This window comes from Pelophylax lessonae, assembly GCF_965119305.1.
Source record: "Pelophylax lessonae genome assembly, chromosome: 10".
Lineage (NCBI taxonomy): Eukaryota > Metazoa > Chordata > Amphibia > Anura > Ranidae > Pelophylax > Pelophylax lessonae.
The window spans coordinates 175,770,928-175,798,055 of NC_138777.1; the positions used below are offsets into that span (position 1 = coordinate 175,770,928).

Sequence of the window (27,128 nt, forward strand, 5' to 3'; positions counted from 1 at the left end):
GGTTAGGCGCACATTTCACCCTTTTATCACCCTGGATGTTTAACCCCTTTCCCAGCCAGTGTCATTAGCACAGTGACAGTGCTTATTTTTAGCACTGATCACTGTATTAGTGTCACTGGTTCCCACAAGGTGTCAGACTGTCTGCAGCAATATCGCAGTCCCGCTGTAAGTCGCTGATCGCCACCATTACTAGTATAAAAAAAAAAAAAAATTCTAGTATATATCCCATAGTTGTAGAAGCTATAACTTTTTTGGGCAAACTAATCTATATATGCTTATTGGGATTTTTTTAACAAAATAATGTAGCAGAGTACATATTGGCCTAAATGTTTAAAAACATTAGGGTTTTAAAAAATTTTATTGGATATGTTTTATAGCAAAAAAATTTAAAATCCTTTTTTTTTTTTTTCCAAAACGGTCGGTCTTTTTTGGTTTATAGAGCAAAGAAATAAAATACCACAAATAGAAAGCTCTATTTGTGGGAAAAAATTACATTAAATTTTATTTGGGTACAGGGTTGCATGACCGCGCAATTTTCAGTTAAAGTAATGCAGTGCCGTATCGCAAAAAATGTCCTGGTCATGAAGGGGGATAAATCTTCTAGAGGTCAAGTGGTTATGAAACAAAGTGTCAAAGATATCAAAGTATACAAATTCACAAAGATGCCTGCTATCACACCAAAACCTAACCACGCCTCAAAGCAGATAATTTCCTCTACATCACTCAAGCACTTCCCTTGCCTGACCTCACAAATGCGCTTCTGGAAGAAAGGTGAAACATTCCCATAGACACATTCCTAAACCTTGTGGACAGCCTTCGCAGAAGAGTTGAAGATGTTCTAACTGCAAAGGGTGGGCCAACTTAATATTGAACCCTACGGACTAAGACTGGGATTCCATTAAAGTTTGTGTGTGTAAGGGCAGGCGTCCCAATTTTTTTGGTAATATAGTGTGAACCAAGCCTAAAAAAAAAAAAAACCTAAACCTAAGAATGTTTGCAGCTCAGCAGTAAGATCTGACTGAACAGTAAAATCCATCATGTTCTGATTATCTGTGTACTATGCAGGGGATTTTTATTTTGGCATAACTGTACATACATGGAGCAAATCTTTTTATCCATCCTATGACACACTCCTATTACATCATGTAATTGCAAGCAAACCTCTTTAAAACAGACATGATATCCATAAGAAAACTCTTGAGCTGAACTTTGCAGGGCTTTGAATAAACTGGCTTGGGTTTGGAATCTAGATCCCTGTTGAGGCCCAAGTTACACATAAGCTTTTGAATCCACTTAGCAGCATGGCATTGAGGAGGACCTGTACTTTGGAGGCTGTGCCCAAAAAAGCTTTTGAATCAACTCAGCAGCATGGCATTGAGGAAGACCTGTACTTTTTTAGGATGTGCCCAAAAAAGCGTTTGAATCAACTTAGCATGGCATTGAGTACGACCTGTACTTTTGTAGGATGTGCCCAAAAAAGCTTTTGAATCAGCATGGCATTGAGGAGGACCTGTACTTTTGTAGGATGTGCCCAAAAACGCTTTTGAATCAGCATGGCATTGAGGAGGACCTGTACTTTGGAGGCTGTGCCCATAAAAGCTTTTGAAACAACTTAGCAGCATGGCATTGAGTAGGACCTGTACTTTTTTAGGATGTGCCCAAAAAAGCGTTTGAATCAACTTACCATGGCATTGAGTACGACCTGTACTTTTGGAGGCTGTGCCCAAAAAAGCTTTTGAATCAACTTTGCAGCATGGCATTGAAGAGGACCTGTACTTTTGGAGCCTGTGCCCAAAAAAAGTAAGCAGAGGGCAAAGAACTAGTCACCAATAGGCACCCCTGCAGCTGATCTGTTTTACCAATTACGGACTTTCCATTTTCTTCATTGTATCTGTGCATGGGGGTGGCCATCTTGGACACTAGTAAGGGAGATTCCAATAGGAGCAGGAAACACATATCCGCAAAATGGGTAAAGCAGAAGCAGGTAAATATTGCAGTGCAGACCTTCAGGTTCAGCTTTCTCTCCAGCAAGTACAACAGGGAGTAGCACAAAAGTGACCCAAATCTTAGACTAGCAGAGACAACTGTGCCTAAGATCTAACACTGCGGATACACAGCTTTGAGGGTTGAGACACAGGACAAAAAGGTAAATCCTTATGACTTAGGCTGTTCACGAACATATAAGAAAGCTTCAAATTTTGAGTTCAGATCCACTTTAACCCCTATTGACAATTTGACTTGAATTTCAAGTTTTAAAGTGTATGTCTAATAGCAATGGACTTGGACATGTTCAGATCGAGCCTGCCAGAAAACTGGCACTGCGCAGCACCAATCATAGAAAGCTTGTGTATGTGCCGCTACTGGTCGGGAAAATGCCTCACTGCCTATGATTGGCAGTGTGCAGTAATGGCTTTCTGGTGGGCTCGATCCAATCACATCCGAGCCCATCACTAATGTCCCACCCAACCTTTTTCTTTCTTTTTGGGTAAAGTGGGGAAGGAATATAACCTCTGCTGGGTTTTTACTGCTTTCTGAGGCTCCATTAGAGAGATTTCTCCTTACTTTCTAGCCTGGTGACAACTGTTTAAGGTAATCTTCAGCAATAACAGGTTCAGGAATGAAAACGCGTTTGTTTAGTTAAGGGCGGAAGACTAAAACCTGTGTTCAGGCTATTAGGAGAAAAAATCTTTAGTTATAGGAAACTTCTTGTGAAAGAAATGTGAGGACTGGCGTTGCTAACTTTCTTCTGGGATGCTGAGCCTCTGGCTTTAAAGTACATCTGCCATGGGATCATTATATATGCTGCCAAGACTGGCCATACACAAAGCAAATTTCATCCAATTCCTGATGCACCAGGCGAAATTGGCTAGATGGGTGGCACTTTGAGCACCCTCCGCTCCACAATCTTCAACTGAAAATAACGAAGGATCTAGGCACTAAATTGTTGGCCAAACCATGGGTGCATCCAATCAGACGCAGACACTCTTTTGGTATTTTGACAACCAGCATGGCTGTATATCCGAATACAATGGCCACAGCAGGCAATGTATCCATCCACGCTGTTTAGCAAGAATGTTGAAACATTTTGTATTGGAGGGACCACATGTGACCTTATGTTCAGTATGCTCAGCCTTCTATATCTGTGAATACCATGTGTAATACTTTAAAATACAAGTTAGATTTGTGGATCTTAACCACTTAACGACCGCCTACCGCAGAATTACTGTGGCAGGCAGCTGGTCTTGGGCAAAGCGACGTAGATCTACGTCGCTCGCTCTCAGGAGGCTAGGGGGTGAGCGCGTGCTGCCGGCGGCGCGCTCCCGCCCTCGCTCGTCAGCGGGGAAGCCGATGTGTGTGTCAGGCGGCTCCGATTGCCACCTGACACCCGCAATCATTCCCCAGTGAGAGAGAACGGTCGGCTGTTGTAAACACAGCCGACCGTCCTTCTCCCTGAAATAATCACAGAGCTCATGTGATCCTTCTATATAGGATCACATGTCTCTATGGTCATCTCAGAAGCCAGGCCCCTCCCACAGTTAGAATCACTCCCCTAGGGTCACATTTAACCCCTTGATCACCTATACTGTTAACCCCTTCCCTGCCAGTGTCACTACAGTAACTGTGCCTATTTTTAGCACTGATTACTGTAGTAATGTCACTGGTACCTCCAAAAGTGTCAAAAATGTCAGTTAGGGGTCCGACCTGTCCGCCGCAATGTCACAGTCCCACAAAAAATCAGATTGTCGCCATTACTTGTAAAAAAAAAAAAAAAAATTACATCAATCTTTCCCGTAGTTAATAGATGCGATAACTTTTGTGTAAACCAATCAAAATACGCTTATTGATATATTTTTTTTTTTTTTTATCAAAAATATGTAGCAGAAAACAAATTGGCCTAAAATGTTAAAAAATGTTGTTTAACATTTTTTTTTTTTTTTTGGGGAATGTTATATAGCAGAATGTGAAAAATATTGTTTGTTCTTTTTTTGTTCATAGCGCAAAAAATAAAAATCGCATAGGTGATCAAATACCACCAAAAGAAAGCTCTATTTGTGAAAAAAAAAAGGACGCAAATTTAGTTTGGGTACAGCACCACACAACCGCGCAATTGTCCATTGTCCGTTAAAGTAACGTAGTGCCGAATCGCAAAATAGGGCTTGGTCATTAAGGGGGCAAATCCTTCCGGTCTTAAAGTGGTTAAAGTGAAGTACTGGTTAACAAATTATTTAGCTCTTAAGCTGTATTATTTCCAATGCCCTCTAGGTGGAGTAGTAGCACTGTCATTCGAATAGAAAGCAGTTTCGGTCGTCTACATAGAAGTGGTGCACTGACTGCATAAATTCTCTCCTTCCAGACTTCCTGACTCTCACTAACATAATAATTCAAGAGGCCTATTCTAGGAACATGCTTGGTTACCGTACAGTACAAATCTGGTCAGACAGTGCTGGCAGTGGTGGATTGTTGGGTCCTCTTTGTAACAAATGTGCTGTGTTTTGCCCCCTCTAATGCTCATTTTTCACCTCCTGTATTTGGGAGTTGTCTTCAGAGGAGGCCCAGCGCTAAGAACAAGGCAGGGGTCACATCCTGTGTGCCAGCTGATGAAGTCAGTGAGAATCGGGCTCCCGCAAAGCCGAGAAGCTTGCCTATTCCTCTGCGGTATTTCTCACCACTGACGTGAATCATTAGGAAAATCAATAAACATTCATTTCCAAGTCTATGCTGGATTTGGAAACCAACAGAGGTGTCTAATGTATAATTCTCTCGCACATTGAGCAGAATTGGAGCTGCTGATGTACTTTTTTATTTTTATGTCTTTCTGTAACCAGCTAGATTGTAACTGTGCCAAGCTTTGCTTTTCCTATCAGATCTGGAATCCAGATGTTGTCGTCTTTTTGTATATAGACTTTTAAAGTGGACCTGGTGCTATACACTTAAAAAACAGCAGCTATGAGCAAATCAGCAGGTTCACTTTTATGCCCTCTGATGTGTCGAGGGAGCAAAGGAAAGGTAGGTCTGTGCTGCTGGGGAGGGCAATCTGTTTCTTTGCCCTACACTGGCCAAACATAATTTGCTTTAAACCTTAGGGATGCAGTTTTATAGTTATGTTCATCTTACTAGACTAAACATAAAAGTACATATCTTAGTTTTGGCAGTGGATGTGAGATTTTTCATCTTTATCATGATCCCAGATTTTTTACATTATACAGGCATTTTTGTTATACACTGGGTATAGAAAAGAATCACCCCCCCCCCCCCCTTTCCCATTTTGTTGCTTTGCACGCTGAAATTAAGACAGCCACCACTTTTTTTTTTTTTTTTTTTTATCCAGCTGCAACCTATACCATACAAGTGAAAGATATAACACCAACCTTTCAGAAAAAAATTAAATTCAAAATCAGAATCACTGAGTTGGAAAAGGGATCACCCCCTTGTGTCAGTATTTCCTCAAGAATTTGATGGTATTTTTCCCCATCCATTTTCCTTCTATCCTGACACCTACCACCTCCATGCTTTATTGTACAAATGGTGTTTTTTGGATGGTGAGCTTTATTGGATTTCCGCCAGACATATCGTTTGGTGTTGAAGCCAAATAAATCAATTTTAGTCTGATCATCCAGGTACCTCAGTACCGCGATCCACTGCTGATGCAACAGTGCTAGGAGGCGCGGAGGCGAGACCAAAGGGTAACGCCACAAACTGGGGATCTCGGTACTGAGGTACCTGGATGATCTGCTTTTGCGAGCAGTCTCCGACTGCTCTTCTGGACAACTTGGAGAATACTCTGCAAACTCTGCGGGATTTTGGGCGACTTCAACATCCCTATTAATACTAACACTCCTACCACTTCCAAACTTCTCAGTCTAACCTCCTCCTTTGACCTGAAGCAATGGATACATGCTTCTACTCGATCTGAAGGCAATATCCTTGACCTTGTTTTCTCCCACCTATGCACTCCGCACAACCTTGCAAACAATCCTTTCCCTCTCTCTGATCACTACCTTATTAGTTTCATTCTCTCCCTCTCCTCCACCTCTTCTCCCTCCAGCTACCTTACAGTTACCCGCAGAAACCTACGCCATCTCAACCCTTCTCTTCTCTACTCTGCTACCGACCACCTCTATGACAAAATCGCACCCCTGTCCTGCACCAACCTAGCCACTTCTGTCTACAACGCTTCACTCTTAGCCTCCCTGGACACACTGGCCCCCCTCGCCACACACTGAATCAGGCCCGACTCCTTCAACCTTGGCAAACCGATAACACGAAGTCTGAAAAAGCATAGCCGTGCTCTTGAGCGCCTATGGCATAAAACTAGGTCCCCCATATAAATCTGCCCTGCCAAACAGACCTATTTTATCACTCTCATTAACAGCTTGTCATCACGCCCCCGGCAACTCTTCGCTACCTTTAATTCTCTACAACATCCTCCACCACCCCCTCCCACCGACTCACTCACTGCCCAGGAGATTGCCTACCACTTCAAACAGAAGATTGATACAATTCGAAAGGAGATCATTGCTGTTCAGATACCTTCCATGCCTTATGCTTCATGCCCACAGGTGCGATCATTACTTCCCTCATTCAACCCCGCCACTATAGATGAGGTTGCTAAACTACTTGCTAACGTCCACTTTACCACCTGCCCTCTGGATCCTGTTCCCTCGCAAATGCTACGTTCACCTTCTGGCCCTATTCTACGCTCTCTAACCCACATCTTCAATCTCTCCCTCTCTTCTGGCATCTTCCCCAACTTTCTTAAACATGCACTTGTCAGCCCCATACTTAAAAAGCCCTCACTGGACCCAACCGATCTTAACAACCTACGCCCTATTTCCTTGCTCCCCTTTTCATCCAAACTCCTCGAACGTCTAGTCTACAACCGACTGTGCCCCTTCCCCTGATTTCTCTGTCAATATCGATGGCATTACTATCAGCCCATCCCCGCATGCCAAGGTCTTAGGTGTTGTCCTGGACTCTAAACTCTCCTTCAAACCCCACATCCAATCGCTGTCCAAATCTTGCTGCCTCAGCCTCCGCAACATCTCCAAAATACACCCCTTTCTAACCAAAGACACAACAAAGCTCTTAGTTCACTCCCTGGTCATCTCGTGCCTCGACTACTGCAATTTCCCTTCTCATTGGCTTACCTCTACACAGGCTATCCCCCCTTCAATCCATCATGAATGCTGCCGCCAGATTCATCCACCTTATCAATCGCTCAGTGTCCGCTGCTCCTCTCTGTCAAGCCCTCCACTGGCTTCCGCTCACCCAACGAATCAAATTCAAAATACTAACAACATCTTACAAAGCCATCTACAGCTTAGCCCCCAACTACATCACTAGCCTAGTCTCAAAATACCAACCTAATCGCTCTCTTCGTTCCTCTCAAAACCTCCTGCTCTCTAGCTCCCTCATCACCTCCTCCCATGCTCACCTCCAGGACTTTTCCAGAGCCTCTCCAATCCTATGGAACTCCTTACCCTTATCTGTCCGATTATCTCCTACTCTATTAGCTTTTAGGCAATCTCTGAAAACCCTCCTTTTCAGAGAAGCCTATCCTACCCACACCTAACAAATATACCTCCATTTTCTCCCTCAGCCCATCCCCCATGGTTATTCCCTTTTGTTTCACTTGACCCTCCTTTCTAGATTGTAAGCTCTAACGAACAGGGCCCTCTAGTTCCTCCTGTTTTGAATTGTATTGTAACTGTATTGTCTTCCTTCACATTGTAAAGCGCTGCGCAAACTGTTGGCGCTATATAAATCCTGTATAATAATAATAATAATAATAATAATAATTCTGAATCTTCAGAAGTCTGCTCTGGTTCTGTCCACCAGTCTGGACTATATGGGTCTGACTCTGGACTCTGCCTCGGCCAGAGTGTTTCTCCCTCTGGCAAAGCTTCAGAAATTGCAGGAGGCAATTCAGCTTCTGCTGTCTAGCAGACAGTCATCTTTTTGGACTTGCATGCGGGTGCTGGGCCTGATGGTGTCTACCTTCAAGGCGGTTCAGTTTGCACAGTTCCACTCGAGATCTCTGCTAAAGGAGATTTTGGTGAAGTGAAACAAGGATCCTCAGTCTCTGGGCAATCTGATCATGTTGAGCCGGAGAACAAGGTGGTCCCTGGTTTGGTGGCTTTGTTCTCCGGCACTTCTTCAGGGAGAATCCTTTCTTCCCCTGTACTGCACGGGTGTCACCACAGATGGCAGCCTATCCGGGTGGGGAGGCTTCCTCGGCACAGATTGTGCTCAAGGGGTCTGGACCCTGAAGGAGTCCAGGCTACCGATTAGTGTACTGGAGCTCAAAGCGATCAGGCATTGCCTGGATCATTGGACATTTCGTCTACAGGGATGTCCAGTACGGATTCAATCAGACAATGCCACAGCCGTGGCCTATGTCAATCACCAAGGGGGCACGAGAAGTGTGCTGGCAGCTCGGGAAGTAGCCGACATTCTAAGGTGGGCAGAACTGTTTGTTCCAGCCCTCTCTGCTGTACACATTCCAGGGGTGGAAAATTGTCAGGCAGACTTTCTGTCGACAGGCATTGGACCAGGGAGAATGGTCACTTCATTCAGGGGTATTCAGTCAGTTGTGTCTTCAGTGAGGGACTCCCTCACTTCAGTGAGTGGACCTTTTGGCCTCTGGCCTCAACAGGAAAGTTCACAGAGGTTTGTGGTACGGTCTCAGGACCCTCTAGCCGACGCCACGGATGCCCTAGTGGCTTCCTGGAGACATTATTGTATGTTTTATGCCTTTCCTCCTCTCAAGCTTCTGCCATGACTCCTGCGCAGGGATTCCAGTCATTCTAGTGGCTCCAGACTGGCCTCACCAGTCTTGGTACGCCGATCTATTACGGCTGGTCGCCGATGTTCTTTGGAGACTCCCTCTCGGGGAAGATCTGCTGTCTCAAGAACCGATCTTCCATCCTACTTTACAGTCGCTGGATTTATGGACTGGCTGTTGAAAGCCAGGTGCTGAAGGATAGAGGGTTGTCTGATTCTGGAACTTTTAAAAGCTAGAAAATCTACTTCCAGGAAGATTACCATCGTACTTGTAAGATGTACATTGCGTGCTGCAAGTCTTGGGGTTCACCCTTGCTCCTTTTCGGTGACTTGGACCTTGGCTTTCCTCCAGCGAGGGGTCGAGCAGCGTTTTGCCTTGAGTACCATCAATGGCCAGGTCTCGCACTAGTAATTTTCTTTCAACGTCCATTGGCCTCATACTCCTTGGTGCATACTTTTTCTCCAGGGAGTGAGACACTTGGCTCCCCCCGGTGCGGTCTCCATTGCCGACGTGGGACCTCAATTTTGTTGTTGACAGTTCAGAAACCTCCCTAATTTTTGGTAGATTCCCCTGCTTACATTATCCCAGAAGGTGGCCTTTTTGGTGACTATTACTTGATCTGAGTGAAGACATTGTTTTGCCTTCCCTGTGTCCTAAGCCTAGGCATCCAAAAGAAGTTGCCTTGCATTCCCTGGATGTGGTTTGGGCAATAAGGGTGTACCTGGTAGCTACGGAGTCGTTTTGAAAGTCAAACTCAGTTTGTCCTCACGGATGGACCTCGCAGAGGGCTGGCTGCTTCTGCTGCGACCATTTCCAGTTGGATCAAGCAGACTGTGTGTTAGGCTTATTCTATTAAGGGTCAGGTTCCTCCTTTCCGCACTCTACTCGGGAAGTTGGTGCCTCCTGAGCCTTGCGGCAGGCATCAGTGTTGCAAGTTTGCGAAGCGGCCACTTGGTCATCTGTGTACACATTTACAAAGTTTTATAAATTGGATGTGTTGTCATCTTCAGATGCTTCTTTTGGCTGCAAAGTTTTGTAGGCTGGTGTTTAGAGGATTGTCCTCTTTGAGGGTGTTTTCTTTTCAGGTGCACTCCAGTTGTTCTCAGTTGAGCTCCATGTTACCTGGTTGGCTATGTTTAGCCTTTGGGAAGTTTTTTTTTCTGCTGTTCCCACCCCTCATGTTTGACACTGCTTTGGGATGTTCCTATGGTCATGAAGATGCAGAGCTGTGTCAGTCAATGAACGAAAGAGAAAATGGGATTTTTGACTTACCGTAAAATCCATTTCTTTGATGTTCATTGATGGACACAGCACCCGCCCCTCTTTGGGAGTTGTTTTTTTTTCCCTTCCGACACTTGTTACAAAACTGAATACCTATAGCAGGAAGTGGGAGTATACCCCCAGGGACTGCCCCATAGGCTTGCTCAAGCTTTTCTCTGCCTAGTGTCCTACTCCTGTAGGGGACAGTATAACTCTACAGTTATAAAGAGCTGTGTCCGTCAATGAACATCAGAGAAATGGTGTAACGGATCAACCGGCACCCCGACCTGCTACCTTAGTTGACGGATGCTCCTTGTGCTTCCCGAGGGCTCCAAGCACTCCACCAGACACCGTAACCTCTTCAGACCCCACGAACCGCCGCAGCTTGGTTGGGATCTCACCGTCTCCTACCCACCCTGGACCTACGACAAGGCTCCAGGTTCCTGTGGGTGACCCTCTCTTTCCCCAGAGAGTGAAGGAGGAACAAGCTCTTACACAAGCTCTTACACAAGCTCTTACTAGAGCTTAGCGATTATCCAAGGGAGTATCAAGGACATAGCAATCGCTTGTAGCATATTCCCCCAATGAGAGACAGGATTTGAGGGAGAAGTATAACTTCAACTTTATTGAACAAGAAACATACTTTTATACAGTTTCCCCCCACAAGGTTACTGCCCAGGTGGACCTTGTTGAAAACAGGCCCTGACATTCAAAAATCCAACAAACAGAGTTTTACACTCCCATACAGTGTACACAAAGATATACACTGTGGGACAATCCCCCCTCCCCCTTGGCAGCCAATCCACATACACATATACATCCCATAATAAGCCTATTTTAAGGCAGACAGAACAGTGTGAGGTCATTAATAATATTTAACAATGAGACAGGCACAATCCGCATTCCCTCCCAATACACAAACAATAAAGAAGCCTGCTGAAGTCTGTGTGTCTCTCTCACAGACAAGCCCATGGAATACACTGTGTAAAGTGGTATTAAATCTTCATATTTCTATATGAAGCTATAGTTGACAAATATTACTGTCCCACTTGAAGCAATCCAAACCATTCATTATCGTTCTTTCACTCATAGTGGCGGTTAGTACCGTCACAAATGGCTTTTACGGTAATTCAAAAATCACATTTTTGTTCTTCATTTTGGATGGATTAGAGGAGAGTTATAACCCGTCAGTTATCCTATGTGTCTGATACATGAGATTCCCCTTCGTTTCCTATCCCATAGCCAAAACAGGAAGTGAGAGAATCTTGGGGTGTCGGCAAAACGAGTGCCCCTGTTGGAAGATTTCCCCTCTATTGCTGCCTTGGTTTCAACCTAAAAATGTGGGATTTTTTTTTTTTTTTACTTTCTTTGATAACAGTAAACATGACAAACAGAGCGAGTGAATCTCCGCAACGAGGGGCACAGACAGCTATAAAAACTGACAGGTGTTTTAATACCTCTCCACTCTATCCAAAACTAAAAGAAAAAGAAAAAAATTAGCCAACCTAATTATACATTGTCTCTGCCCAGCTCCAGCACCCCTCACTTCCCTTGTTAGCATTTTTGTAGATGCGGAGCTGGGGGTGATCTAATCTAAATTGTCACTTGACTGCTGTGGCTGGTGAAATCCCATCCAGCATGGCGGCATTCAGCAGCAATCTCATTTCTAGCTTATTTCCACATTTGCAGTCAAATTTGAGAAAACCCCACTCTGTTCTCAGTCACAGAGCATACCTAAAAATATATCTTTTTAAAAATATATATTTTTTTAGATGTTTTAGGAGTGTCATGGATGATTGAATGTGTTTTGAGCAATGTCCAGTTGAGTCTGTCCTAAGTCTGTCCTCATTAACCACTTGACATTTTTTACGATACGCCACTGTGTTACTTTAACTGACAATTGCTGCGCGCTCATGCAACGCCGTACCCAAACAACTAGAATTTGTAATTTTTTCCCACAAATAGAGCTTCCTTTTGGTGGTATTTGATCACTACTGCAATTTTTTTTTTTTGTGTGTGCTATAAACAATGAAAGACGGGCAGTGTTGAAAATTGTAAATTTGTAAATAATAATTTTTACTTTCTGCTATAAAACCTATCCAAAAAAAAAAAAATATATATTCTTCATGAATTTATTCTACTACATATTTTTGTTAAAAAAAAAAAAATCCCAATAAGTGTATATTGATTGGTTTGCGCAAACGTTATAGCGTCTACAAACTATGGTATATATACTGGAACTTGAATTTTTTTTTTATACTGGTAATGGCGGCGATCAGCGACTTAAAGCGGAACTGCAATATTGCGGCTGACAATCGGACACTAACTGACACTTTGTGGGAATCAGTGACACTAATACAGCAATCAGTAGTAAAAATATGCACTGTTACCGTAAAAATGATGCTGGCATGGAAGAGGTTAACAGGGGAGATCAAAGGGTTAAGTGTGCTCCTAGGTAGTGCTTTCTAACTGTGGGGTGGGGGGGCGCCTAACTGGTGGAGGACAGAGATCAGTGTTTGTTTTTTTGGATTGTTAGTCCAACCTGAGCTGTCAGGTTTTTTATTGTTCAGCTTTCTGGGTTAAAAAAATCTAGCAGTGTGTACGAGGCTTTAGGACAGGTAGTGTTCAAAGCTAGTTACAATTGATAACGAAGATCTGCATGCACAATGCAGAAAGGTTTATTTATGGCAAACACAATTTCCAAGCCCCCTCATAAACAAAGAGAAGTATTTGAAGGGTCCAGAATAAAGCATCTATAAAGGTAAGCTGCATTTTTTTTTTTTAAGTTATGCTATGTGAATATGGCTATATAGCAGATATTATCCCAATTTGACTGCAAAAATAGAAATACACTAAAATATGTAAAACACGGATATAATCTTATATGGAAATTTTGCAATGGTCTGGTGATAGGGTCTCAGGAAAGTCCAGAAGTCCTTCTAGTCTTAGTAATGGTAACATTCTTGTTTGTCTTATCTAAAAAGAAACCATAGTGTATGTTCAGTGATTTATTGTGTAGAATTTTTAGTTTAACAGTTGCCTGAAGACAATGTATTAAGCAACGTTCTTCTCTTCGCTTGCTGTTCATATTTCAACTCATTATATTGAACAGATTTTATAAATGCTTCTGGTTCTTGTGTCTCTGGAAATGTGATTAGCATCCCTGCTTCATGATTTTTTCAGATAATTTTTGTGACATTAAAATGTAGAAGTGAGATGATCTTTTTCTAATTCAGTAGTCAATAGTTTTGACAAAGACTTGGAATGTGAAATGACATTTCAGGCCTGCAGTGCTAAATAAAAGCAGTATTAAACACAAAAGAAAACATTTATTATATTGCAGATTACCAGTTCTTAGATGTGATGGTTGCATTAGGTTTCTTTTTGAGGCTTTCTTTCATTTTCACCTGATGATCCAGCAAGTAAGTCTGTTGTTTTTCAAAAGAACAAGCTGCCCTGCCGATGAAGCAGATAGAGGATTGAGACATACCATTTACCACTGGCACAGATTTTTTTTTTGTATAATGTGAAAGGTAATGTTACACTAAAAATAAAGTAAATAGATACCTAACATGTCATGCTTTAAAATTGTATACACTCGTGGAATGGCGACAAACTTCAGTACTTAAAAAATCTCCATAGGCGACGCTTTTACAAAATGTTAACGCTTACCAGTTTAGAGTTACTGTGTGGTGTTGTGTGAGAATTATTGCTCTCACTCCACCGATCGCGGCCATACCTCACGTGTGGTTTGAACACCATATATATATGCGGGCGCGACTTGAGTATGCATTCACTTCTGCGCGTGAGCACAAAGGGACAGGGCGCTTTAATTTTATTTTTTTTCTTAATTTTATTTTATTTTTTTTTATTTTTACATTATCCATTTACAAAAATTTTTTAGCACTTTTATTGCTGTCACAAGGAATGTAAACATCCCTTGTGACAGTAATAGACAGTGACGGGTACTCTTTATGGAGGGATCTGGGGTCTAAAAGACCCCAAATCCCTCATTTGCACTTAAAAGCATTCAAAACTCCAAGTTTGGCTGTTTTGCCTGCTTTTTTTTTTTTTTTTTTCTAACTGGCACCTTTAAGGTTCCAGTACCTGGAAGTGATGTCATGACATCGCTTCTGGGTTTTTACATCAGAGACCCGATCAGAGCTGAATTTGACTTTGTTTGGGCCTTCGGCCAGCCGACGGACGTGCCCGGTGGGACGGGAGACCTGGGCGAGCCCCAGGAGGGGGGCGGCCCCTCCCGCTCCTTGTCATGACAGCTGAGTGGCTTGCATGAAGCCTTCAGTAACAAAATAGCCACTAGCAAAAGTTACTTACTTGCATATTAATCATGGTATGCTTAGATCCTTTTTTTTTTTATGCAGTATACAAACTTTTGTGGCTAAGTGCCGGTTCACACTTATGCGATGCGGGAAGGCTGCGAATTCGCAGCCTGTTCCCGCATCGCAAACGCACCCCTGGCAGTTCACACTGCCATATGCGATACGCTGGGGGTGTCAATGAAGTGTTAATGACACCCCCAGTTTGATCGCATATCGCAGTGCGATCTTACAGTTCGCACAGGATCGGATCGCACAAGTGTGAACCACTGTGCGATCCGATCCTGATGCGGCTGCAAAAAAGGGTCCTGTGCGTCTTTGCTGCGGGTGCAGTGCGAATTTAGCCATAAAAAGTGTATGGCTGAACTCGCACCGCACAGCCGATCGCATGTAATGAAGGAGCAGTGCGCTCTGACATTACATGCGATCGCCGCAGCCGCACATATGTGAACCGGCACTAAAGGGCCGTACACAATATCGGGCAGTATTGGCTGGTTCAATAGAAACCGGCTGACATTTGGCCCATGTGTGCGGCAGCCCGTCCAACAGAACCCAGTCAATTGTCAAAGGGGCATGACCGGAATGGTCTGGCGATCCGCATTCTTGGCCAATAGCTGAAAGGAGTAAAATACCTGCACAGGATAATTACATAGAAGGCATGTAGATTTAAAAAGGAATTAGTCCAAAAAGTCCATAAAAATCCATGGAGAGGTGAATAACACCTGACAGTTTGCAGGTATCTAATGAAAAGCACACGGTAAGGGCAAAGCTCTTTTTAGGAGTGAAGCCAACTCTGGAAAACGACATGTAAAAGAAACAGAAACGCACCTCTAAGTGCAGATTTTATTTAGTGCAAAGGTCAACCAGTCAAGTGAACACTCACATCAAAGTAAAGGTTAAAAGGCTCATCTTAGGATTAACCTCAACGCCTCCAGTCCGAGGGTATAGCGAGCCATGGTAACCACGGTGGACGGGGAGATGGCGGCAAGTCCTAGTCGTTCTGGGTATGGCTCGATGGAAACCATCTTGGAGTAGGCATGATTTCAACAGGGTGACTTCATCAGAGCATGCGAAAGCTCATATGGAGCATGCGCGCTCCTTGATATTGATATTGCTTGATAGTGATATTACCCAATAGCTTGAGAGCGCTGAAGGGTGTGTTCTGGGGGGGAGGGGGTCTCCCTGTCAGAAAATAACGGTTCAGCGGGGGAGATCGCTGTACTAACATTGCATAGTTGGTACAGGATCTCCTCCCGAGCTCTGTAGGTTTTTTTTTTTTTTTTGTCGTTCAGCCCGCTGGGTTTTAGGCTTGAACACACGGACCGAATGTAGAGCGACACCGGCCAGTCCAATAAAAACTGGCCAACATTTGGCTGTGTGTATGGTAGGTGGTCCGACACAAGCCAGCCATTCAGCCAGCTTCTGTTGGACGTGCATGCTGGAAAACCAGTGGCCAATGGCTGAGAGCGCTGACCGGAGTGGCCCGGGGGGGGCGCAGCCCCCTGTCAGGACACAATAGCTTAGCAATGGAGATCGCTGTACTAACATTGGAGCTGACCGGAGCTGTCCATTTATTTTTTTTTTTTTAAATGAATGGTGTGTACTAGACTTTTAAGGGTATTATTAGTGATATCCCAGCATGCGCCACACACCCATGATTAGCTCTAGATGCCCTCATGCAGCTTTGTGTCTTTTTCGTTTTCGAGGCACAGGGAAGCAGGAGAGACTTTTACAACTAACATTTGTCATGAAAGGCTCCATGACAGCAACCATACATTTCTCATTAACAGGTCTGCAGTGTTATGATAGATTTCCAGAACTTTGCAGTCTTTCCTCTTTAAATGGACTGACACTTGACCTAGTTTCTCTGTCGCTTCTCCTACATGCTGGTTAATCCAGGCTTTGGGTGGAGGCTCATAAGATGGCCCGGTTTCTTTCCAGTAATCTTATTTCAGGAGTAAGTAACAAAGCAGAAATTCCAGCATCCACTTTTATGTAAGACCGTGATTTGCCAAAGCTTACAATACAAATGCTAAACTACTTGTAAATGTCTGCAATAGACATGTTGCCACCAAACTGTAGGATCACATCATATTCATACCTCCCAACTTTCTGCGACGGTAAAGAGGGATACCGATTAGCAAAAAGTATGTAGGCTACGGACACTGGAGAGGGGACATGATGGCGATCTACAAATACCTCAACGGTGATTCCAGCATAGAAAAAACGATTAAGTCTCAGGGATTGTAAGAGGACACGTGGCCAAATAATGAGATTATAGGAGACGCGGTTTACCCTTGAGCTGCGCAGGGCTTTTTTCACTGTCAGGGCAGTAAGAATGTGGAACTCTCTTCCACAATTGGTGGTGTCAGCGGGGAGCATTGTTTTTTTTTTTTAAAGACTCTTGGATGTGCATCTTAAAGAACACAATCTACAAGGATATGGGAAATGATTATCGACACTGACGCACACCTACACAGGTTGAATTGGATGAACTATTGTCTTTATTCAACCTTAACTGCTATGTAACTATGACGCGCCCATGTCGCACCCCAGTTACATGGCGAATTAATGCACAAAAATGATTGGTTAAACTCACAATGTTTACTAGTACTATTCCTTTACACTGGTTTTTGGAATTAAAAAATGCAACAGAAATTAGAAATTGGATGAAAGATGTTTGTATTGTAAAACACTTTTTGATAGAGAAGTAGTGCATTTTTTATACAGGTACAGTATCTCACAAAAGTGAGTACACCCCTGACATTTTTGTAAATATTTTAGTATATCTTTTCATGTGACAACACTGAAGAAATGACACTTTGCTAAAATGTAAAGCAGTGAGTGTACAGCTTGAGTGTAAATTTGCTGTCCCCTCAAAATAACTCAACACACAGCCATTAATGTCTAAACCGCAGGCAACAAAAGGGAGTACACCCCTAAGTGAAAATATCCAAATTGGGCCCAATTAGCCATTTTCCCTCCCCGCTGTCATGTGACTTGTTAGTTTTACAAGGTCTTCAGGTGTGAATGGGGAGCAGGTGTGTTAAATTTAGTGTCATCGCTCTCTCTCTCTCATACTGGACACTGGAAGTTCAACATGGCACCTCATGGCAAAGAACTCTGAGGATCTGAAAAAAAGAATTGTTGCTCTACATAAAGATGGCCTAGACTATAAGATGATTGCCAAGAACCTGAAACTAAGCTACAGCACTGTGGCCAAGACCTTACAGCAGTTTAACAGGACAGGTTCCACTCAGAACAGGCCTCGCCATGGTTAAAGGGGTGGGGGGTCACCATGTCAGTGCCCAGACCATACGCCGCACCCTGCATCAAATTGGTTGTCATTCTAGAAGGAAGCCTCTTCTAAAGATGATGCACAAGAAAGCCTGCAAACAGTTTGCTGTAGACAAGCAGAACCAGGACATGGATTCCTGGAACCATGTCCTGTGGTCTCATGAGACCAAGATTAACTTATTTGGTTCAGATGGTGTCAAGCATGTGTTTAGCGGCAACCAGGTGAGGAGTACAAAGACAAGTGTGTCTTGCCTACAGTCAAGCATGGTGGTGGCAGTGTCATGGTGTGGGGCTGCATGAGTGCTGCCGGCAATGGGGATACAGTTCATTAAGGGAACCTTGAATGCCAACATGTGCTGTTACACACCTCTGGCAATGGCCTATTGGCCGAAAATAGTCAGGCACCCATGACGATATACAAGGACGCTGAGGCCGCGGCGACTTTGAAATATTCACTGTTACATTTTCTTTGATCTGATATAAGTACCTGTTCACAAATAAATTCACCCTTTTATACGGACTTCACTATGAGGCTTTTTATTTATCTTTTGTGTTGATTGGGTGGAGTGTGAAAGGTTCGGATTTATTGGAATTTACATTGCTACTTTCTGAGAGGCTGCAGACTGGGATTTAGAGCTGGAGTATTTCATTTGCTTTTCCATTCGAAATTGTAGCAAGTTCGACTGACATCCAGCTGTAATATTTTTTATACAGCGCTCACATCGTTCTATAGTCTGTTAAGGAGATTTGAGTGCCTCACGGTGGTGTAGTGTGCCTTATTCTGCATTGAAGCTGGTGGAGGAATCTTCATTTTTGCATTCATATATACTGATGTGTGCTAGCACTGCATATGGACTCACATGTACTGTGACATACTGAAGCAGAGCATGATCCCCTCCCTTCGGAGACTGGGCTGCAGGGCAATATTCCAACATAACGACCCCAAACACACCTCCAAGACGACCACTGACTTGCTAAAGGTGCTGAGGTGATGGACTGGCCAAGCACGTCTCCAGACCTAAACCCTATTGAGCATCTGTGGGGCATCCTGAAATGGAAGGTGGGGGAGCGCAAGGTCTCTAACATCTACCAGCTGCATGATGTCATCATGGAGGAGTGGTAGAGGACTCCAGTGGCAATCTGTGAAGCTCTGGTGAACTCCGTGCCCAAGAGGGTTAAGGCAGTGCTGGAAAATAATGGTGGTGTACTCACTTTTGTTGCCAGTGGTTTAGACATTAATGGCTGTGTGTTGGGACAGCAAAGTTACACTGTTATACAAGCTGTACACTCCCTACTTTACATTCTAGCAAAGTGTCATTTCTTCAGTGTAGTCACATGAAAAGATATAATAAAATATTTACAAAAATGTGAGGGGTGTACTCATTCTTGTGAGATACTGTATATGCCCCAGACCAAAATGAGGAGGAAAGAGACACAGAGGTACTTTGTTCCATAAGAGAGACACTCTCCAAATCAGGGACTGTTGGAAGCTCTGCATAGTTGGCACATTTTGATCTCTCTCCCATACTGATGGTATAGCAACACAGTATTTGGTATAAGATATCAATGCTCTTTCGTGTAAATGAGGAAAATGGGTGTGTGTTGTGCAGACCAGACAGACAGACATTTGTTTTTTTAATGCCATACTAGAAAATTGTTAGCCAAGATTTAAGATAAACAGCCTATGACGTGTCATTTTTTGGTTATTTTGCGTGATTTTTTTTTTTTTTTTAACAAGATTGGGCAGTCAAGCCAATGCCTAAGACTGAACCTGAATGTTTGGGTCATTTGATGTGTAAAATGTATCCCTTAGACCAGTTGCTTTTACCATAGTCTACAACGGGGGTCAGCAACCCATAGATCGCAATCTACCCGTAGATCGTGGCCAGTTGACTGATAGGTCCCGATCTGGGCTTGCTGACCCGCCATACTAGAGCATCAAACAGAGTGCAATGCAGAGTGACTACTTTTAAAGTTGGATCTGTAGTAGGGAGCAAGTGCAGCATAAGAAGATACCTCCTCTGCAGTGCTGGCTCCTGTCTCATGCGGAGTGATACCAACTGCACTCCACCTTCTTATCTCAGATAGCAGTCTCCAGAGTGGTGCCAGTAGAAGGAAAAAGGAGATCTTCAGGTCAGTGTGAAGCAATACACTGGTCATAATAGTATAGGTTTGCTTTCACACTGATGCTGTGCGGTTTACCCACACTACGATTGCAGTGCATCTGCGGCTTTCCTGGTCTTTTAGCAGGAAAATCCTCCGGTGGTAAAGTGGTTAAGTAGTTTATACAGCGCAGCACTTTTTACTCCCTCGATACAATCCTGCCTCAGATGTCTAAGTTCCTTTTGACTTTATGGCTTGGTTTGTGCTCGGACATGCACTGTTAACTGTGGAACCTTATATAGACGGGTATGTGTGTCACGGAACCATGAACCAGACGTACAACAACAGATAAGTGAAAATAAGAAGGCTTTATTGAAAAACAAGCTGTAAGCAAAAGTCCAAACGGATGGCAAAACCGAAGCAGAGTCTTTGCGAAGCCAGAGGTCAGGAGCCAGGAGGGTAGTCAGACGAAGCCGGGATCAGGAACCAGCAGGGTAGTCAGACGAAGCCGGGATCAGGAACCAGCAGGGTAGTCAGACGAAGCCAGGATCAGGAACCAGCAGGGTAGTCAGACGAAGCCAGGATCAGGAACCAGCAGGGTAGTCAGACGAAGCCAGGATCAGGAACCAGAAGCAGCAGCAGTCTTAGAAGCATGTGAACACAGGAGGACCAAGCAAGGAACTGAAGCCACAGACCTCCTATATATATGAGCTAGACATCCAGCTCCTCCCAGTGGGAAGGAGGAGCCACAGGGTGGGAGGCTACAAGAAACCCAGAAACCAAGATGGCCGCCAGCACATGTCAAACGAAAGAGAACAGCAAGAAGGTAAGACCATGACAATGTGCCTTTCCAAATTCAAAACATCTCATGGCAAATCAGTGGAAACAGGATGCAGCTGTGCTCAATTTTGAGTGACATGGCAAAGGCTGTGAATACTTGCACACATGTACATGTGATTTATTTTTTTTCCCATTTTTTTTTTTTAATAAATGTGCAAAGATTTCAAACAAACTTCTTTTATGTTGTCATTATGGGGTATTGTTTGTAGAACCTCATTACATGTTAATAGGAGATCAGATGTGGCGCACCTTTATTGTGGTACTCCCATTATATGGGAGCTAGAAAATGTTTGTTTCTAGTATATGTGCTTGGTGTGTAGATGAATCTGTTTCCTATACAGAAATTATGGCAATATTTTTCAAATTAATTGCTAAATTTCATGGCAACAAGTAAAAATTTGATGTGTAGGCATAGCATGGTCTTAAAATAATGAGGAAAACCGAGGCACAGCTCACCTTCCGAGCAACTTTGTAAAACGAGGAAATATTAGTCTTGTTTTTTTAAGTAGGTGGTGAAGATGCAGCTTTTGTAAAAATAATTTCTGAACATGTTAAAACCATATTTAGTGTGTAACATGTTCAGCATCAGACCTCTCTCCTCCCTCCTTGTGGCAGCGAGCCAGGGATCTTCTCCCCGCACTCGCTGCCATAATTCAAAGAGAGCACAGCAGTGCGGGGCTCCGCTCACACAGCCGTGTCATTGATTCACAGATTAATATTATTATACAGGATTTATATAACGCCAACAGTTTATGCCGCGCTTTACAGCATAAGGACAGAAAGTAAAATTACAATACATTTTAATACAGGGGGAATCGGAGGGCCCTGCTCGTAAGCGCTTACAATCTAAGAGATCCCCGTGAATCAATTAACTACAAGTACCAACAGACTTTGCAGCTGTTGGCTTGTAGTTCTCAGTGTACTACCACAGAGCTGTTGAGCCCTCTGGTAGTTCATTGATTCATCTTCCTGTCAGTGTGACACTGTCTGCCCATACGATGTACAGGGTGAACAGTTCACACTGATAGATCTGCAGGAGACCTGCATGGTATCAGAGCTCTGCTGATCACTGGTGCAATGCTTTCTATGCTCCTAAAACAAAAAATAGTAAATGCACATTTCTCTTTCGTTCATTGATGGGCACAGCTCCTGATCTTCGTAACCATTGGGTTATACTGCCCCCTACAGGAGTAGGACCCTAGGCAGAAAAAAAGTCTGGCTACGCCTATGGGCAGTCCCAGGGGGTATATACTCCCTCTCTCTGCTATAGGTACTCAGTTTTTTTTTCTGCCTAGTCAGGAGTAAGGACCTAGTTCCTTGCTGGGATCTCTGGTCCTGGCAATTTTTTTCTTTTTTAAGATTTTTTTTTTTTTCTCCTGTTTTTTTTTTTTTTTTTCCTGTGAGGTCTACAATCAACTGCCGGACTGGGCGACGGGCTTGATGATCTAGATGCAGTGGTCACCCCAGTCTGGCCAGTGAACGTGCGCAGACCTCAGCTCCGCACTAGGTCGGCCGTGACATGCGAGTTAAATGCCTCGCGAGGTCGCATACGACCGGGTCTCTGCCCAAGTTGCAGCTTTCCTCCTAGTCAACAGCCCCCCATTTCGATGGAGAGGAGGTCCTGTCTCGAGCTGTGCCCGCTTGGTTCCTGGTATGGTAAGTAACTGTCCCTCCTCTCCCCCTGGAGGGTTTTGGGGTGGACGTGGGCCTCTCCATTAGACGGTCGGACCCCTGGGTTCCCCCTCCTTCCGGTTAGGCACCCCCCTCATCGGTCTGGTGCTCCCTGTGGGCCATCCCACCCCCCCTCCTTTACTGATGCTGGGGCTGTGGGGTGGCCTGGTCCACCGCTTTGGGTGGGGGCAGGGTGCTGTGCTGGCGATGGGGGCGCGCCGCTGGCAAACAGGTGTTTGGCTGTGGGGGGCGACTCTACCTGGGGGGACTCCTTCTTGTCTGTTTCGTTTTCTGAGGCCTTGGGATCCCTCCTGGGAGCCTCGTGGTGCCGCACAGGGCCGCCATTTTCATGAAGCCTGTATGCTCAATGCATGGCGGCCATGTTTGTGTAGTCCGGCGGCCACTTTGTGGTGGTTTGCTATTAAAATTAGCGGCGGCCATGACAGTGGAGCCCTCTGGGTGGCGATTTTGGTGGTGGGAGTCCCTCCTCATCCCCTGGTGCTGACTTCTGGATCTTTTCATCTCCTGATCGCCGCGCGTGCAGTGCAGATTTTCCTAGTGGCTGCGGTGCCTTGATTCTGCTGAGTGGTGAGTCTAGTGGGGTCCTCTTCCTCTCTGCTGAGGATCGATTGAGTGCTCTGTTGCTGGCAATGGGGGGGGGGGGGGATTGGGCTGCCAGAGCGGTGGGGGTTGTCCCTTAGCAGTGTTTATACACCTTTTTTTTGTGGGGTCCCCCTAGTGACTCATGGAGTATTTGGAGCACATCTCCACACCTGATCCCCTCTCTGGGGCTTCTGGGGCCCTCCTGGTCCCATCCATCCATCCATCGATGCTCTGAAGGGCGTCCTGGGGTCCTTTGTGTTGCAGGTGGAGGTGGTTTTTGGGCAACGGGCTGGCATAAAACACCCCCCGCCTTCCCCTGCCTCATCAGACCCTGAATCTCATTTGGCCGCTGCGGACGTGGGTCACCCTGCTGGGTCTTCCACCACACGCCCTGAATCCTCAGATAGTGAGGATTCCTCCACTTCTGCTACCATGCACAAAAGGCGCTGGTGGATGCACTGATTGTATCTGTGCTTGAGACTTAAAGTTGGAGGACACTGCTGCGACAGGGCCGCAGGTTCCCTTTGGGACTCACAAGCCATCAAGTGTGGAAAGGTGTTCCCTTTCCCCTCCTATTTTGACAGAATTGTCACTAAAGAGTGGGGACAACCAAAGCGTTCCCTTGGGGTCCCTAACCAAGTTTCTAGGTGATACCCCTATGAGAAGTCCCTTTTTAAGAAGTGGAATGTTCATCAGTTGTGTCTCCATTGGGGCATCCCCGAGTTGGATCTGTTGGCGTTCCGGCTCAACAGAAAGATGCATTGGTTGGTTTGTGGCTCGGTCACGGGATCCTCTGGCGGACACCACATATGCGCTGGTGGCCCTGTGGGGTCATTATCGTCTGATTTACGCCTTCCCTCCTCTCAACCTTCTGCCAAGACTTCTACGCAGGATCGAGGCAGAAGGGATTCCAGTCATCTTGGTGGCCCCGACTGGCCTCGCCATGCTTGGTACGCCGATCTGGTGCTGCTGCTCGTTGACGTTCCTTGGAAACTTCCTCTCAGGGAGGATCTGCTGTCCCAAAGACCAATTTTTCATTCTCTTTTTACAGTCGCTGGCTTTGACGGCTTGGCTGTTGAACGCCAGGTGATGATGGATAGAGGTTTGTCTGAGTTGGTGATTCCAACACTGTTTAAAGCTAGGAAATCTACTTCTAGATAGGTTTGTACCATTGTATGTGGAAGATGTACATTGCATGGTATCCTTGCTCTTTTTCAGTGGCTCGGATCTTGACCTTACTTCAACCGGGGGGAGGAGGGGTTGAGCAGAAACTTGGCTTAAGTACTATCAAGGGTCAGGTGTCGGCCTTAGCGGTCTTCTTTCAACGGCCCTTGGCCACATACTTTTCTTCAGGGAGTTAGGCACATGACCCCTCCAGTGCAGTCTCTGTTGCCGCCTTGGGTCCTCAATTTTGTGCTCTCGGTCTTCCAGAAGCCTCCTTTTGAGAATCTTCTGGAGATTCCCCTGCTTACGCTGTCCCAGAAGGTGGCCTTTTTGGTGGCTATCACCTCTGTGCGCAAGGTGTCGAAATTGCTAGCGTTCTCCTATCGTTCACCTTACTTGGTGGTTCACAGGGATAAGGTGGTTCGTCGCCCCCTGTCCATCGTTCTTTCCAAAAGTTGTCTGATTTTCATTTGAATGAAGACATTGTGTTGCCTTCCCCGTGTCCCAGGCCGAAACACCCGAAAGAAAATAGTTTTGCATGCCTTGTGTGCGGTCTGGGGAATTAGGGTGTACCTGGCAGCTACGTAGTCTTTTAGGAAGTCAGACTCCCTATTTGTGTTCACGGTTGTGCCTCAGAGAAAGGGTTGTCCGCTTCCTCTGCGAGCATTTCGAGATGGATCAGACAGACAGTGGTTCAGGTCTATTCCATCAAGGGTCACGTTCCTTCTTTCCCTGTCAAGGCGCATTCTACTTTGGCGCTCAGTGCCTCTTGGGCCTTCCGTCATTAGGCGTCAGTGACACAGGTTTGCAAGGCGGCCACCTGGTCCTCGGTGCATACTTTTTCACAAAGTTCTATAAAGTGGATGTGTTGGCATCTGCGGATTCTTCCTTTGGCCACAAGACTTTGCAGGCTGCTGTTTAGAGGACCTGGTCCTCTTTGAGGGTGTATTGTTTTTTTTCAGGTGAGCTCCTGTTTACCTGGTTGGCTGTAGTTAGCATTGGGAGTTTCTTTTTCGCTGTTCCCACCCCTCATGTTTAACACTGCTTTGGGACGTCCCAATGGTTAAGAAGATCAGGAGCTGTGTCTGTCAATAAACAAAAAAGAAATCAGGATTTTTGACTTGCTGTCAAATCCATCTCTCTGATGTTCATTGACAGACACAGTACCCACCCCTCTGTAGAGTTGTAAATCTTCTGACACTGCTTGTAACAAACTGAGTACCTATAGCAGAGAGAGGGAGTATACCCCCTGGGACTGCCCATAGGCATAACGAGCCTTTTTTCTGCCTAGTGTCCTACTCCTGTTGGGGGCTGTATAACCCAATGGTTAAGAAGATCAGGAGCTGTGTCCGTCAATGAACATCAGAGAAATGGATTTTATGGTAAGTCAAAAATCCCTTTTCTCTTTCATTCATTGACGGACACAGCTGCTGATTCTTATTGGGTTATACTGCCCCCTAACGGAGTAGGACACTAGGCAGGAAAAAGCTTGACTATGCCCATGGGCAGTCCCAGGGGGTATTCGTATACCCACTCTCAGCTATAGCTACTTAGTTTTTTTTCTGCCTAGTCAAGAGTAGGGACCTGGTTGCTTGCTAGGATCTCTGGTCCTTGAGATTTTTTTATTTTTAAGTGTGTTGATTGCGGCTCTACAGAACCTTTCTTTGAAAGTTTTCGGGAGGTTCCCTGCTTGCGCTGCCCCAGAAGGTGGCCTTTTTTTGTGGCTATCACCTCTGCGTGCAGGGTATCAGAACTGGCGGCGTTATCCTGTCATTCACCTTATTGGTGATTCACAAGAATGTGGTGGTGTTTCGCCCCTGTCCGTCATTCCTTCCTAAGGTGGTCTCTGACTGTCATTTCAATGAAGACATTGTGTTGCCTTCCCTGTGTCCCAGGCTAAACATCCAAAGGAAATGACCTTGAGTGCCTTGGATGTGGTCCGGGCAATTAGGGTGTATCTGGCAGCTACGGAGTCTTTTAGGAAGTCAGACTCTCTATTTGTGCTCACGGACGGACCTCACAAAGGATTGTCCGCTTCTTCTGCAACCATTTTCAGATTGATCAGAAAGACGATGGTTCAAGCCTATTGCATCAGTGGTCAGGTTCCTCTTTTCCCTGTTAAGGAGCACTCTACTAGGGCGCTTAGTGTCTCCTGGGCTTTCCGTCATCAAGCGTCAGTGACGCAGGTTTGCAAGGTGGCCACCGAAGTGCACACTTTTACAAAATTTTTATAAAGTGGATGTGTTGGCATTGTCGAATGCTTCTTTTGGCTGCAAGGTTTTACTGGCTGCTGTTTAGAGGACCTGGTCCTCTTTGAGGGTGTATTGTTTTTTTCAGGTGAGTTCCAATTGTTTTTAGTTGAGCTCCATATTACCTGTTTGGCTATGGTTAGCTTTGGGGATTTTTTTCTGCTTTTTTTCCCACCCTTAATGTTTAACACTGCTTTAGGACATCCCAATGGTTAAGAAGATAAGGAGCAGTGTCCGTCAATGAATGAAAAAGAAAATGGGATTTTTGACTTACCGTAAAATCCGTTTCTCTGATGTTCATTGACGGACACAGCACCCACCCCTCTGTGGAGTTGGCTTTCTTCTGACACTGCTTGAAACAGAACTGAGTGCCTATAGCTGGGAGCTGAAGTATACCCCCTCAGACTGCCCATAGGCGTAGTCAAGCTTTTTCCTGCCTAGTGTCCTACTCCTGTAGGGGGCAGTATAACCCAATGGCTAAGAAGAACCAGGAGCTGTGTCCGTCAATGAACACCCGACAAATTGATTTCACGGTAAATCAAAAATCCCATTTTTTTTTTTTTACCTGCAAAAAAAAAATGTGCATTTATTTATTTATTTTTTTTGTTAATATGTGAATTTCTCCTTTAACCTTTGTCACCACGTAGTGCTGTGAGCTTGCTCTGTCGTCCTTTGCTGATATTGGCATGTTAAAGTGAAAGTCAAGGGTGTTGGCCCAGCTCTTCTGAACGCCTTTACTCCTGGCTGGAGAAAAGCACTGTAAAAGCGTGCCTAAAGCCATGTTTTGCAAATAATACATTTGGGCGTGCAATCATTCCT

The 27,128-nt window shown here is 44.8% G+C and overlaps 1 protein-coding gene across 1 annotated transcript in view; it reads left to right on the forward strand.

The window, feature by feature from the left end:
- Positions 1-27,128, forward strand: part of CFDP1 (craniofacial development protein 1) — a 135,114-nt gene that overhangs the window by 23,190 nt on the left and 84,796 nt on the right. The gene's annotated exons all lie outside the window — the stretch shown is intronic.